Source organism: Somniosus microcephalus, chromosome 1 (assembly GCF_052327205.1).
Source record: "Somniosus microcephalus isolate GS21.2 chromosome 1, FLI_Smic_1.0, whole genome shotgun sequence".
Classification (NCBI taxonomy): domain Eukaryota; kingdom Metazoa; phylum Chordata; class Chondrichthyes; order Squaliformes; family Somniosidae; genus Somniosus; species Somniosus microcephalus.
In genome coordinates, this window is record NC_140987.1 from 334377077 (window position 1) to 334391631 (window position 14555).

Genomic DNA, 14555 nt, shown 5'->3' on the forward strand with positions numbered 1-14555 from the left:
GATACTCTCTTACTCATTGTTAGATATTCTACTACTAACGTCTGTGACTGTGCATCCTCGCACTTCTTCATTAACTTCATTTAAAAGTCTACAAAATAATTCTCACTCGACATTCTGCTGTACATTAAAGAGACACTATCTGTTAGATAGCCTAATTTTCCACAAGGACTTTCATAGAAAAATCCAAGCGCCTGCCTTAAGCACAATAGACCTGGTTTCAGTTAATAGTCACAGCCCTACGTTGGGTGCCCATCTGTAGCTTTCAAAAGCTCTTTATAATAATTTGTCCATGACTACACAAACCACTCTAGGTCCAGGTATATTGTGTATCAGTAAAACAGTCCGTGACTACACAAACCACTCTGGGTCCAGGTATATTGTGTATCAGTAAAACAGGTTTATTAAGCATTAAACATCCAGTACAAAGAAGAAATACTTAACAAGAAGATAGTCACAGTTTGTTCATTGAACCCCCGGCGTTCCTTCCGAGTGACTGTGGCGTGGTCTCTTTATTCTCTTGCTGTGTTCTGTTGACTGAAGCTTCTCATCCTCTGGCTTCATGCTGCTTTCAGTGTTCAATAGCTGTTCCTTTTATTAGCTTTTTTTTCTTTCAAAAATACATAGCAACTTGCAGCTGCTTGGACTATCTCACCATTCTGACCTTCACAAGTATGGTCTATGATTCCCTCCCTTTTTCTGCTGTGAGCTTTTTGCTGAGAACTTTTACATAGCCAGACTTCCCATGAATTACAACAGATGTCTTTTGCCTTTCCCATAGCCCATTATCTAGCCTGGTCTGAAACTTCAGTGAGAAGGGATGTTAGGTTTTACCATCATGCTTTACTTCTTAGCCATTCGCCATTTTATACAGGCTTTTTAGGTTTTAAACATACAATTTCACATATTATAGTTATATAAAAATGTTTTTGAATCTTAATAATGTTTACTAAATCCTACAGGTACACTCTGTCCTACAGATGGCAATACCTCTGTATCCTCATACGTTTCTCCTGTGAAACCGGGCACAAACATTCCAATCTAACCCCTGGAGCGTCTTGTACAGACCAAGTATCCCTAGTAACTGCCCTGTTATGGTACACTGGGATTGGATATGGCTGGATGAGATTACCATCCATATCGTTATATCCCGTTGTTCTTGAGTCGTAGCGTTTTCCTGCTCTGTGTGTCCTGCTGAGTGGTTCTCGACATCAGATACCTGGGCAGAGCAACATGCACGTCCAAATCCAGATACAGGGGGTTGTCATAATCCTATCCTGTAATGCAAAAGGTCAAGGTAATTTCTGCTCCTATTCCACATCTGATAGCCAATACAAATCCTGAGTGCTATTGAAACTGTAAAGCACAATCCCACTCCCCACTGCAGTTCGGCACTTAGAATCATAGAAGTTTACAGCACTGAAGGAGGCCATTCAGCCCATCTTGTCCGTGCCAGCTGAAAGAGCTATCCACCCTAATCCCACTTTCCAGCTCTTGGTCCGTGGCCTTGTAGGTTACAACACTTCAATGCATATCCAAGCACGTTTTAAATGCAATGAGGGTTTCTGCCTCTACCACACTTTCAGGCAGTGAGTTCCAGACCCCCACCACCCTCTGGGTGAAAAAAATTCTCCACAATTCCCCTCTAATCTTTCTACTCATTACTTTAAATCTATGCCCCCTGGTTATTGACCTCCCTGCTGAATGAAATACAGGAAACTCTCTTTTAACACGCAAAATTCAGGAGTAGGTTCAGGTAAGTTTTACTTCATATTAGTGGCAGTTCCTGGATCTGTGGCTGTGTAACTGGAGTTCGTGCACTTGTTGCTAAGCAACAGGGATGCGTGGTCTGTGGCCGGAGTTCCTGCACATGTTGCTAAGCAACAGGGAAACCTGGATTACGGAGCTCTCGTACCTTTTAACTATATCTCTCTGTAATCTGGACTTTTTGATAAACCGGCACCACGCCGGTCCCGTTGGTGCCAGATAATAGAGTTTCCTGTAGGTCCTTCCTATCCACTCTATCTAGGCCCCTCCTAACTTTATACACCTCAATTAAATCTCCACTCAGCTTCCTCTGTTCCAAAAAAACGCAGCCTATCCAATCTTTCCTCATAGCTAAAATTCTCCAGTCCGGCATCATCCTCGTAAATCTCCTCTGTACCTTCGCTTGTGCAATCACATCCTTCCTGTAACTTAAACAATCACAATTCCCTTTTCTGCCCTTCAGTATGGTTCCCATCAGGGAAATAAACCCCGGTTATCTGGAGCATCCTTCCCCTCTTCCACAGGGGGTGGTGGAGGAGTAGGATTGTCAGGGTGGAGTCCCAGAGGAACCAATGAAGGGTAACTGGATGGATGGCTTGAATCTCATCATTGTAACCCAGAAATCGATTGCATTGGTTCATGTGGACCCACCTATCCCACTTATTACAGAGGATCTTGTACACACTGTTACTGGCTTTCTCAATGATGGAATAGGGGCCAATATATTTAGGGGACCATTTGACTGTAGAGGGCTGGAGATATACCATAACTTTGTCTACAATGGACAGGCCTTTTCCCCAATTACCAGCTAGATGCTAAATTATTACGTGCCCCTAATGATTGGGTAGCGGACAAATGGACTGCTGAAATGTGATCGGACAGTTGTTCTACAAAGGTTGTTTTTGAGGAAGTGACAGTCCATCTCCTGACCCTGCTGTACAGCTTACCTTCCAACAGCGCTGTTTCCTTGCAAACAAACTCTTATGTCAGCCGTGGCTCAGTGGGTTTCACACTCGCCTTTGAGTCAGAAGGACATAACCAGGAGTTTCATGGCCTCCTTCATAACCTGACCGGTACTTAGAGTCCCTTGGTCAGATTCTATGGCCGAGATTTTGCAGTGGTAATGACGGGGAAATTGTCAGCATTCGCCATCATTGCCCCTCTGAAACTGACCGCAACTTCAGCATTTAGCGCATGCGCAGATAAATGCGGAAATCCTGAAGTTGCGGCCAGTCATTCCTTGGTCCACCACAGGCTACGCTGTGGAACTCCCCATAGCCGGCAATCAGTGAAATCACTTGAACTGATAAAAATGTCTCCTTTTCTGCTCTAATACCGCTGTTAAACACCCCATAACAAATTTAGCCTTGTTGAAAGAGGTGTAACTGGGGTTTTAACAGCGTATTTACTGCTGAACTTTATAGCCCTGAAAACCTAATTTTATATTTGTGAAATGTCAAATTTCTCCATTATGATAAAAATTGAGAGATTTTTAAAATAATAAAAATATATTTTTTTAAATTTAAGTTTTTTAATGATATTTCAGCTTTTACCTTAACCCCATGTGTATGTCCCAATCTTTATTTTGCTCTCTGTCAAATTCTTCGATGTGATTGGCTGCTTAGACAGCTTGATGACATCACTGCTGCAGTGTGCTGGGGATTGATCCCCTTTTGACAGCGCTACAATTAAATTAAGGTCGAGAAAGCTAATGTTTTACACCACAGAGATTGCGAGATCTTTGTGGGCAGCTTTCTTCGAGGCCAGCAGCGATGCCGTCGCTTTGTCGCTGACTGCAAATTCCAGGCCGATTTTAATGGGGAGGACCCAAAATGTGAAGAAATGCTTAATTAAAACTCTAAGCAGTGTCTCGCGCCATCTGACGGCAAATGGGAAAAGCCTCCATCCATTTACAGAAACAGCCGACCACCACCAGGGCGTGTTGGTTTCCCGACTGCTTTAAGAAAAGGACCTATATAATCAATCTGGAGGAAGTTCCAAGGTTCAGGCATGGGACAAATAAAATTGGGCTGGGCTTTAAGTTTTTGTCCCGGGTCATACTGACCACAGATGAGGCAGTGACAAATTACATTCATGATATCAGCCATTTTTGACCACCACATGTGGGCATCTAGGCGGGACTGTAGAGTGCCCTTCTTATGGTGTCTGCTGAACGTGTGAATCCAACGCACTATATCTGGGCGGAGCACTTTGGACACAACCCATCAGTCATTATGTGTCAGTATACTGTCCTCCAACCCGAGTTGATCTTTATATTGGAAGGCATCAGCTGGTCAGGTGCCCTTCCCCCTCCCATGAGTCTCTGCTGTCCAATTTGGTCTATTTCCCAAAGCATACTGGATAAAGGTATTGGATTCATGTCTCACACAGGTCGTCCTGTAGGAGGCGACATGTGGGATCTTGTACCATGACAGGCTAAATGGCGTGGCATAAATGTTATGCATTATGGGATAATTAGCCTATAATATGAAGCAAAGGGATTGCATGCAGAGTGGTGTGGAGAATTATAATGTGGGAGATTACACTAAAACAGAACATGGACAGTTAATGTAAGGATAGTACAGATAACAATTGTGGAATGATTCAGCAGCCTTGAGAACTGATACTGATATGCATTGGTGCCCCTCATATGCACTGGTGCCCCTCATCTCATGCAGCTTTGTGCCATCAAGTGTGTCAGTATGAGTGACAGTTGCAGATGAAGAAACGGTACAAGTGAAGTCGGTGTGTTTCAAGAAAGGTATAAATATGGTATGAAACCCTTTGTCAGGTGAACTCAGTGTTAGGAACAACCTCAACAACTCGACTGGTGACTTTCTAGTCCCCGAGAAGACACTGCTGGTGAGTGTAAAGACGCATCACTTGCATTACTCGTGCACTGTCCAATAAAATCTCTGTTAAGTTGATCTGACTTTTGGATCTTGAGCCTTTATTCATGGAGTGCGTAACACTCCGCAATACAACACATTCCACAATGGCCTCCCTGGTGAGGCCTAATCTCCCGAGATGCAGTCCCTCTAATATTTCCAGGGAACTGTGTCTGGGCCCGTACACACGTGTCCTCGGACAGGGATGATGGGTGGACAGGACTCCCTGCAAGTTAGGATATGGGCAGCAGAGATTTGGATCAGCTTCAGTTTATCCTGTTGTTGTAAACAGGGAGTTTAATTACTTTCAATACAATCTCGAGGGAGGAGGAACTTTGCACAAAGCAAAGATTCAGACTCAGCTCCAAACAGTGGTCCGAAGTTACACAGTAAGAGTTGAAATTTAAAACTAAAGAACTGAAAAGCTGCTGTATTCTGTTCTTGGTGAGCATTCGCCAGAAAACGGTCAGTTATGCACATCAGCTGTAGTGGTTTCCAGACAATATTTAATGTGATTACAATCCAGGAAAGTGGGGCTTGAGAACATAGAAGTGGTGAGAATTTGGAACTCGCTACCATACAACAACGTGTATTTATATAGCACATTTAACACAGTAAAACGGCCCAAGGCGCTTCACAGGAGTGTTATAAAACAACATTTAATACTGAGTCACAAAGGAAAAATGAGGGCAGATGATCAAAAGCTTGGTCAAAGAGGTAGGTTTTAAGGAGCATCTTAAAGGATGAAAGAGAGGTAGAGAGGCAGAGAGGGAGTTCCAGAGCTTAGGGCCTAGGCAGCTGAGGGCACGGCCATCAATGGTTGAGCAATTATAATCAGGGATGCTCAAGAGGGCAGAATTTGAGGAGTGCAGATATCTTGGGGGGTTGTGGGGCTGGAGGAGATTACAGAGATAGGGAGGGATGAGGCTATGGAGGGATTTGAAAACAAGGATGAGAATTTTGAAATCGACGTGTTGCTTAACCGGGAGCCAATGTAGGTCAACGAGCACAAGGGTGATGGGTGAACGGGACTTGGTGCGAGTTAGGATACAGGCAGCCGAATTTTGGATAACCTCAAGTTTACGGAGGGTAGAATGTGGGAGGCCAGCCAGGAGTGTGTTGGAATAATCAAGTCTAGAAGTAACAAAGGCATGGATGAGAGTTTCAACAGCGAATGAGCTGAGGCAAGGGCGGAAATAGGTGATGTTACGCAGGTGGAAATAGGCAGTCTTAGTTATGCTGCGGGTATGTGGTCGGAAGCTCGTTTCAGGGTCAAATATGACACCAAGGTTGTGAACAATGTGGTTCAGCCTCAGACAGGTGTTAGGGAGATGTATGGGGGAAAAAATTCAGTTGTTTGCGCCTCCCGTTAGCGCCATAAGAGGGCACTAATGGGACACAAAGCAACTAGCGCCCGGGCATGGCGATGTTTGCGCCGCTCGCAAAATTAACTAGACATTTTGCGGCGGCGCTAAACACTGCCGCCACAATCTCTTGCGCCGGCAGATCGTGACATCAGTCGAGTGCGCAACGCCCCGGATATTGAGTGGCGCCCCCTGCCTTACTGCTTGCCCCTAGCAATGACAGGTTGAGGGGAGCATTTTGCAGTCAGAAAGGGACTGGGGGAGCGCTATTTAAAGGCGACCGCTTCCTGCCTTTTTTTATTGGTGACATTTGTGCACCACGAATTCTGAGAGAGAGAGAGACACTTCTGGAGAAATTCAACGTTGTGTGAAGGAGTTTTGCATACTGAGCAGCACTTTGCAGGTTCATTTTGATTTGCCCTTCCTTGTATCTATTTAGAAGAGACTGTGGGGGCTGCACTCTGAGCTCTTTCCCTGGGTCTCTCCATTGTTCTTTCCAGCAGATTTGATGTACAGGTCTCTCCAGGCTGAGATTCAAGGCTGCAATGAGCAGGATGTGGATAGAGAGCAAGAACAACCCTCCCCTTTAAGATAAAAACAGAAAATGCTGGAGAAACTCAGCAGGTCAAGCAGCATCTGTGAAGAGAGAAACAGAGTTAACGTTTCAGGTCGATGACCATTCATCAGAACTCCCCTTTAAGAATTGGCCGGTGCCAGTGTGCCTGTGTTCCATTGCTGACTGACATCACATGAGCTTTGCCAGCGCTGTGAGGTAGCGCCTCGCTCCTCGGCCTTTGCGCCTTAAGACAGATGTGAAGCATCTGATTTAGCGCTCCAATCACCTCCAGGAGTGATAAAAGCCAAGTTTGCTGTCGGAGGCGATAATTAGCGCCAGCTGCTATACTTTGCGCACGGCCGATAATGGCGCCCCAAACGGGGCGATACCGAATTTTTCCCCCTCGGAGTCAGCAGCTGGGGAATGGAGTTTTTGGCAGGGACCTAAAACAATGCCTTCGGTCTTCCCAATATTTAATTGAAGAAAATTTCTGCTCATTCAGAACTGGATGTCTGACAAGCAGTCTGACAATTTAGAGACCGTGGAGGGGCCGAGAGTGTAACATTTGCATGTTGAATTGTCATTGGCCCGCAGGCATCTGTAAGGAATACCTATTATATTCACATGTGATCACATGCTGAGTTGCCATTGGCCTGCAGGCATCTGTAAGGACTGCTATTGTTTTGGAGGACCCGGGGTCCTGACTCCATCTTGTCCACACGGTGCTATATGATTGAGAAAGCTTACAGAGCTGATGCTTCATTAAAAGAGTTTAAACTGTAATACTCCGTTGTCCTGCAATTTATTATTTTTGTACAAAGCATGCAAAACAAGACAGAGAAGTGGTGGTGAGGTAGAGCTGGGTGTCATCAGCGTACATGTGGAGACTGACGCTGTGTTTTCCACATCTATGCTGATGAGAAATAGGAGGCAGTCAAGGATAGATCCTTGGGGGACACCAGATGTAATGATGCGGGAGTGGGAAGAGAAGCCTTTGCAGGTGATTATCTGGCTACGATTAGATAGATAAGAATGGAACCAGACGAGTGCAATCCCACCCAGCTGGACGACGATGGAGAGGCGTTGGAGAAGGATGGAGTGGTCAACCATGTCAAAGGCTGCAGCCAAGTCAAGAAGGACGAGGAGGGATAGTTTACCTTTGTCACAGTCACAAAGGATGTCATTTTTGACTTTGATGAGAGCCATTTTGGTAATGTGGTGGGGCGGAAACCTAATTGGAGGGATTCAAACATGGAATTGCGGGAACGACGGGCACGGATTTGGGAGGCGACAACAGGTTCAAGGACTTTGGAGAGGAAAGGGAGGTTGGAGATGGGGCGGTAATTTGCAAGGACGGAGGGGTAAAGTGTTCGTTTTTTGAGGAGAGGAGTGATGATGACTGATTGAGGGAGAGGGGGGACAGTATCCGAGGAGAGAGAACCTAACAATGTCAGCTGACATGGGAGCCAGAAAAAGAAGTTGGGTGGTCAGCAGTTTGGTGGGAATAGGGTCGAGGGAACAGGAAGTGGGTCTCATGGACAAGATGAGCGCGGAGAGGTCATGAAGGGAGATCGGTGAGAAACTGGAGAAAGATGTGAGTTCAGGGCTAGGGCAGGGGCAAACCTTAGAGGAAGTTTGGCCCAGTGGGCTAGGGGAGGGAAAGGAAGTGACAGAGGCAGCTGAATGGATGGTCTCAATCTTAGAGACAAAGTCGTCCATGAGCTTTTTGTTGGAGGTGAGGGCGAAGGAGACAGGGGAGAGGGCTTTAAGAAGATGGTTAGCAATAGCGAATAGGAGCCGGGGTTTATCTTTGCACTCCAGAATTATTCTGGAATAGTGAGCAATTTTGGCAGATGAGAGCAGGACCCGACTGTGCTTTATGTGGTCCAGCCAGATTTGGCGGTGAATGGCTAAACCAGTTGTCCGCCATAGCCATTCAAGTCTGCGTCCCTTGGAATTAAAGGAGTGAAGATGAGGGCTGTACCAGGAGAAACGGCCAGATTGAGACGGAGTAATTGTTTTGATAGGGACTAGGGTGTCAAAAGTGGTGGTGAGGGTGTGGTTGAGCAGATTGGTAGCTGCAGAAATGTCATGGTGAATGGAGGGCCAAAGGCTGGACAATTGGGATTTCGTAAGTGCAGTTGAAAGAGAGTTGGGAGAGTTTTTTCCAGGGGCTGGTTGAGTGGTTGAGGTGAATAGCATAGAAATGCATTTAAGAGGAAGCTAGATAAGTACACGAAGGAGAAAGGAATAGAAGGGTATGCTAATAGGTTGAGATGAAATAAGGTGAGAGGAGGCTCGTTTGGAGCAGGAACACTGGCATAGACGTATTGGAGTCGATTTTGCCAGGCCCGAGGAGGCGGGATTGGAGGCGTGTGAGGTGCTAAAATCGCAAAAAATGGCGTGCGTGTCCGATCCCGCCTCCAAGCAATTTTCCCACATGTGAGTTTTCTGACCCCATTTCCATCCTGCCTCCAAGAGGCGGGATAGGCCCTTAAGGCCCCTAACAACCACTTAATTACCTCTATAATCCCATTTTGAGAGGCCTTTCTGATTTTCCCACTTGCTGCACGCCTCCCCTGGAACACGCCAATGAATCCTGGCGGCATCACAAGTGGATTGCTTACTAACAGCTGCAGCTCCACCATTAAAAAGGAGTTTTCACCAATCATCATTTGCAGGTGGCAGAACTTTGTTGTCTCAGGTCTGGGGGAACTTTTAGCAGGCATACTCATTGTTGTGGAAGTTTGGAGCCTGACACCCATCTCCAGTGTGACCTTCTGGGAAACCCCTCTCCCCCATCTTGAATGAGCGCTTCCTCAACTGAGGTATAGACCAGAAGAATGGGAACTATTTATTTCCTTTCCTCCTGGACATCAGATTCGGACGAAGACCAGACGCGGCAGCAGCAGAACCCTGACCAACAGCAGCACCAACTGCAGGAGCAACAGCAGGAGCTCCAAGCTGTTGCTCACCCACCTGAAGCTGCACAGGCCAGAAGGCACCAGCGCATGGAAGCACGTCGGCGCAGGAGATATCCCCAAAAACAGGGTTTACAGACAGAGGATCAGCTACCTCAACATGACTGAGCAGCAGTGCCAAAGGAGGCTCCGACATTCGAGAGAGGTAGTGGGTGACATCTGCGCAATGTTGCAGCAAGACCTGGAGCCCAGAGGAGCAGGTGGACACCTCTTACCAGTGGCCGTCAAAGTCACCACCGCACTCAACTTTTTTGCTTCAGGCTCATTCCAGGGATCAGCAGCAGACATCAGCGGCATCTCCCAGGCGGCCGCACACACTTGCATCACGCAGGTAACCGATGCCGTCTTTGCCATTGCGCACAATTACATCAATTTCTCCAAAGATCAAGCCAGTGTAAGCGCGCATGCAGTTGGGTTCGACAATCTGGCAGGCTTTCCAAGGCTGCAGGGTGTCGTTGATTGCACACATGTGGCCCGTAAGGCACCCCATCACAATCCAGGTATTTTTGTCAACCGCAAGGGCTTCCACTTCCTCAACGTACAGCTGGTGTGTGACCACAAGAAGGAAATTTTGCATGTTTGTGCCAAGTACCCTGGCAGTTGCCATGACTCCTTCATCCTGCACCAGTCTAGTGTGCCTCTGCTCTTCAGTCCGCCAGACCAACTTAATGGATGGCTACTTGGAGACAAGGGCTATCCCCTGAAGAAGTGGCTAATGACGCCGTTGAGGAGCCCATTGACCGAAGCTGAGGAGCGCTACAACTCCAGCCACATTTTCACCAGATCCATAATCGAGCAAACCATAGGCTTGCTGAAGATGTGCTTCAGGTGCCTGGATAGATCAGGTGGAGCCCTACAGTACTCAGCAGCCAGGGTCTCCAGAATGGTCGTGGTTTGCTGTGCACTTCACAACATGGCACAGCATCGTGGCTTGCAGATGCCTGAGGAACAAGTGGCTCATCACATCTCCTCCTCAGATGAGGAGGAGGAGGAGGAGGAGGAGGAGAGCGACAACGAACAGCTTGCAGAGGCACATCAACCAGCGGCAGCAGCATGCGAGTGCATTGCTGCCCGGGATGCAAGGCACGCACTCATCTTGGCCAGATTTGCTTAGCCTGCACAATTAAACACTTTTGCCTCGCACCTTCTTATCAGACCATCAACAATGGCCAAGAACCTGCAGATTCCTATCACTCTGACCACCATACTGACAATTGCCAGTCATCCTAAGCCCTCAATGTGGAAGTCCCATTAGCGAAATGACACATGCCACAATTGCAACAGTTTGTCATCAGAATTTTTAATGCCAATAACCAGCTGATGGCTTTTCAAAATTAAACATAACATTACACCCAAGTGACTACCCTTGTGACTACTTGTGCAGTATCTTCCTCTTACGCGTGCTCCTACGTGGTGCTTCCCCTGTGGCTTCAGCAGATGTGGAGGCCCCCTGCTCACTTTCTTGCTGCTCCTGTCTCGATACCTTTGGCGGGCGTCCTCTGGGGTTGCGAACCCGAGAGAGCTCGGCAACAGTCTGCTGCTCCTGCGGCTGTGCAGGGGTTGAGGCGCAGATCTCAGTTGGGTGGGGACTCTGCTGGGGCTCTGACCGAGGGCTTTGCAGTGGCATGGTCGTGTGAGCGCTTGGAGTGGAGCCCCTACTTCCTTGTTGTCTGCCACCAACATCCCACTCATGGGTCAGCCCCACTTCAGAGCTAGCAAGTGGCTTGACAGCACCTTGCTGCACTTCAGGGGGGCCATGAAGGACAGCACCTTGCTGCACTTCAGGGGGGCCATGAAGACCCGTTTCTGTACTGGAAGTCCTACTCCCGAGGACTTGCATGAAGGTCTGGTTTGTTTGCACAATAGCTGACCATCGCTCCTCAAGAGATGTCAGTCTATTCTGAACAATTACCATGTTTTCCATACCCTGGCGACTAAGCTCCTCCATGGACGTAGCCATCCTCTCCTCTACCGTAGCCATCCTCTCCTTTACGGTAGCCAGCCTTACCATGGAGGTAGCCATCCTTTCCGTGGTGATGCATTCATGCGCCAACGCCTCCACAAAGGCTCTGCTCATGTTAGCGATGCACTCCTCCATTCGCTCCACACTCGCAGTGACCCTGGAGACAAAACCTGCCAGAGACTCCTGCACCTGTTCCTGGAGTTCCAGCACTGCTCTCCTTCTGGATGGACCCGGAGGCACAGGGTTGACATGCAGCGGAGCTGAGCTGGGAGCATCCTGCGCCCTCCGACAAGGACTCTCCACTGCTGTCCCTGTCTCCACCATCTGCTGATGCTCACTTGTGAGTTGTGATACACCAGGTGACAACTCTACTCTATATCCCGATGGTCTCAGCGAGGTGAGTGTCTGCGCTGGTGATGTGTGTGCTTACCTCTGCTGACGCAGCGCCCTCAGAGGTTGCAGCTTCCTCTGAGGAGTCTAGAAGCTCAGGCTCTTCCTCCTGGACGGTGGGGACGAGGGCTGTCGATGGTCCTGTGGGGAAATAAAGGAAAGAGTTAGAGATGTGAGGTCAAGGTTACATGCACATTGAATAGTGCAGATGATCATAAGTCAATCTGTTAGAGCATCAGATTCATTATCAGTGACTCATGCAATGTCAATGAGAGCGATGCCAAACTATTCTGTCACCAGCTTGCTGTGAAGCGCCTGCCTGATGGCCCCCACTTGGGAATCCTCCTCGATCCCGGCAATTTCCAGGGCCGCCTCCTCCGAGGTGGTGAGCTGGGCTACTGAGGGTGGCCCTCCTCCAGTCCTTGCTCTTTCCCTCTTATTGTGGGCTCTCTTTTCCTGCAATGAGGGGCACAAGTGGAGTTTGAGTGAGAATGAAGGAGTGAGTGTAGAGATTCCATAGCATAGATGCTTAGAAGGAGACAAAGGGCTCTCCCTGTGTGTTGTAAGTTGTCATTGCATCACAGTGATAGTGTGAGGGCTGCATGGTCGAATAGTTGAATGTGACCATAGAGAGAGAGGGAATGGATAAGGGTGCAGGGATGTAAGTGTCAAGTGGGATGTGGGAAAGAAATCAGTATTTGTTGGGAAATGGTGTTCGGAAAATTGATGGGACTGAAGGCCGATAAATCCCCAGGGCCTGATAATCTACATCCCAGGGTACTTAAGGAAGTGGCCCGAGAAATAGTAGATGCATTGCTGGTCATCTTCCAGAACTCAATAGACTCTGGAACAGTACCCATGGATTGGAGGGTAGCTAATGTTACCCCACTATTCAAAAAAGGTGGCAGAGAAAAAGCGGGGAATTATAGACCGGTAACTGACATCGGTAGTGGGGAAAATGCTAGAGTCCATTATAAAAGATGTAATAGCAGAGCACTTGGAAAGCAGTGACAGGATCGGACAAAGTCAACATGGATTTACAAAAGGTAAATCATGCTTGACTAATCTACTGGAATTTTTTGAGGATGTAACTGGTAAAATAGATAAGGGAGAACCAGTGGATGTGGTGTATTTGGACTTTCAGAAGGCTTTCGATAAGGTCCCGCATAAGAGATTAGCGTGCAAAATTAAGGCACATGGGATTGGGGGCAAGGTATTGACTTGGATAGAGAACTGGTTGGCGGACAGAAAGCAAAGAGTTGGAATAAACGGGTCGTTTTCCGAGTGGCAGGCAGTGACTAGTGGGGTACCGCAAGGATCAGTCCTAGGACCCCAGCTGTTCACAATGTATATTAATGATCTGGATGAGGGAATTGGATGTAATATCTCCAAATTTGCAGACGACACAAAGCTGGGTGGGAGGGTAAGCTGTGAGGAGGATGTCATGAAACTCCAGTACGATTTGGACAGGTTGGGTGATTGGGCAGAAACATGGCAAATGCATTATAATGTGGATAAATGTGAGGTTATCCACTTTGGTGGCAAAAACAGGAAGGCAGATTATTATTTGAATGGCAATAGATTGGGAGAAGGGGAAGTGCAGAGAGACCTGGGTGTTCTTGTGCACCAGTCGCTGAAGGTAAGCATGCAGGTGCAGCAGGCGGTTAAGAAGGCAAATGGTATGTTGGCCTTCCTAGCAAGAGGGTTCGAGTACAGGAACAAGGATGTCTTGCTGCAGTTGTACAGGGCCTTGGTGAGACCGCACCTTGAGTATTGTGTGCAGTTTTGGTCGCCTTATCTGAGGAAGGACGTTCTTGCCATGGAAGGAGTGCAGCGAAGATTCACCAGGCTGATACCTGGGATGGCAGGAATGACGTATGAGGAGAGATTGTGTCGATTGGGCTTATACTCACTGGAGTTTAGGAGATTGAGAGGGGATCTCATTGAAACCTATAAAATTCTGTCAGGCCTGGACAGACTAAATGCTGGAAGGATGTTCCCGATGGTCGGGGAGTCCAGAACCAGGGGTCATAGTCTAAGGATAAGGGGTAGGACATTTAGGACTGAAATGAGGAGCAATTTCTTCACCCAGAGAGTGGTGAACCTGTGGAATTCTCTGCCACAGAGGGCGGTGGAGGCCAGTTCATTAAATATATTCAAGAAAGAGTTGGATATATTTCTTAAGGGTAAAGGGATCAAGGGATATGGGGAGAAGGCAGGGACAGGGTACTGAATTTGGATGATCAGCCATGATCTCATTGAATGGCGGAGCAGGCTCGAAGTGCCGAATGGCCTACTCCTGCTCCTATCTTCTATGTTTCTATGGAGGAGGAGGTTGGCAAAGCAGAGTGCTGGTGAGGAGAGGCGATGGGGATCTGATTGAGGGTGATGAGAAAGTCATACTTACTTTTCCTGTGCGCAGAAGGTCATGAAACCTCTTCCTGCACTGCAGCCAGGTTCTGCGGCACATAGACATAGAGTTGACCTCCTGGGCCATTTGCATCCACACAGCTTTAGTTTGCTGGGGAGGCTTCTTCCTCCCTGAGGAAGGGAAGAGCTCCTCCTTATTTGCTCTTGCTCCCTCCATTAGAGCTTGCAGGGCGGCGTCATCGAACCGTGGAGCACACTTTGGCCTACTGTTAGACATAG

At 47.7% G+C, this 14555-nt stretch overlaps 1 long non-coding RNA gene across 1 annotated transcript; it reads right to left on the bottom strand.

The window, feature by feature from the left end:
- Window positions 1-375: 375 nt before the first annotated feature.
- LOC147124914 (uncharacterized) lies at window positions 376-3056 on the bottom strand. The gene is made up of 2 exons (XR_015079225.1): window positions 2712-3056; window positions 376-1274 (listed from the first exon to the last, which is right to left on the bottom strand). It is a non-coding gene; the product is annotated as an uncharacterized LOC147124914 (long non-coding RNA).
- Between the last annotated feature and the right edge of the window lie 11499 nt (window positions 3057-14555).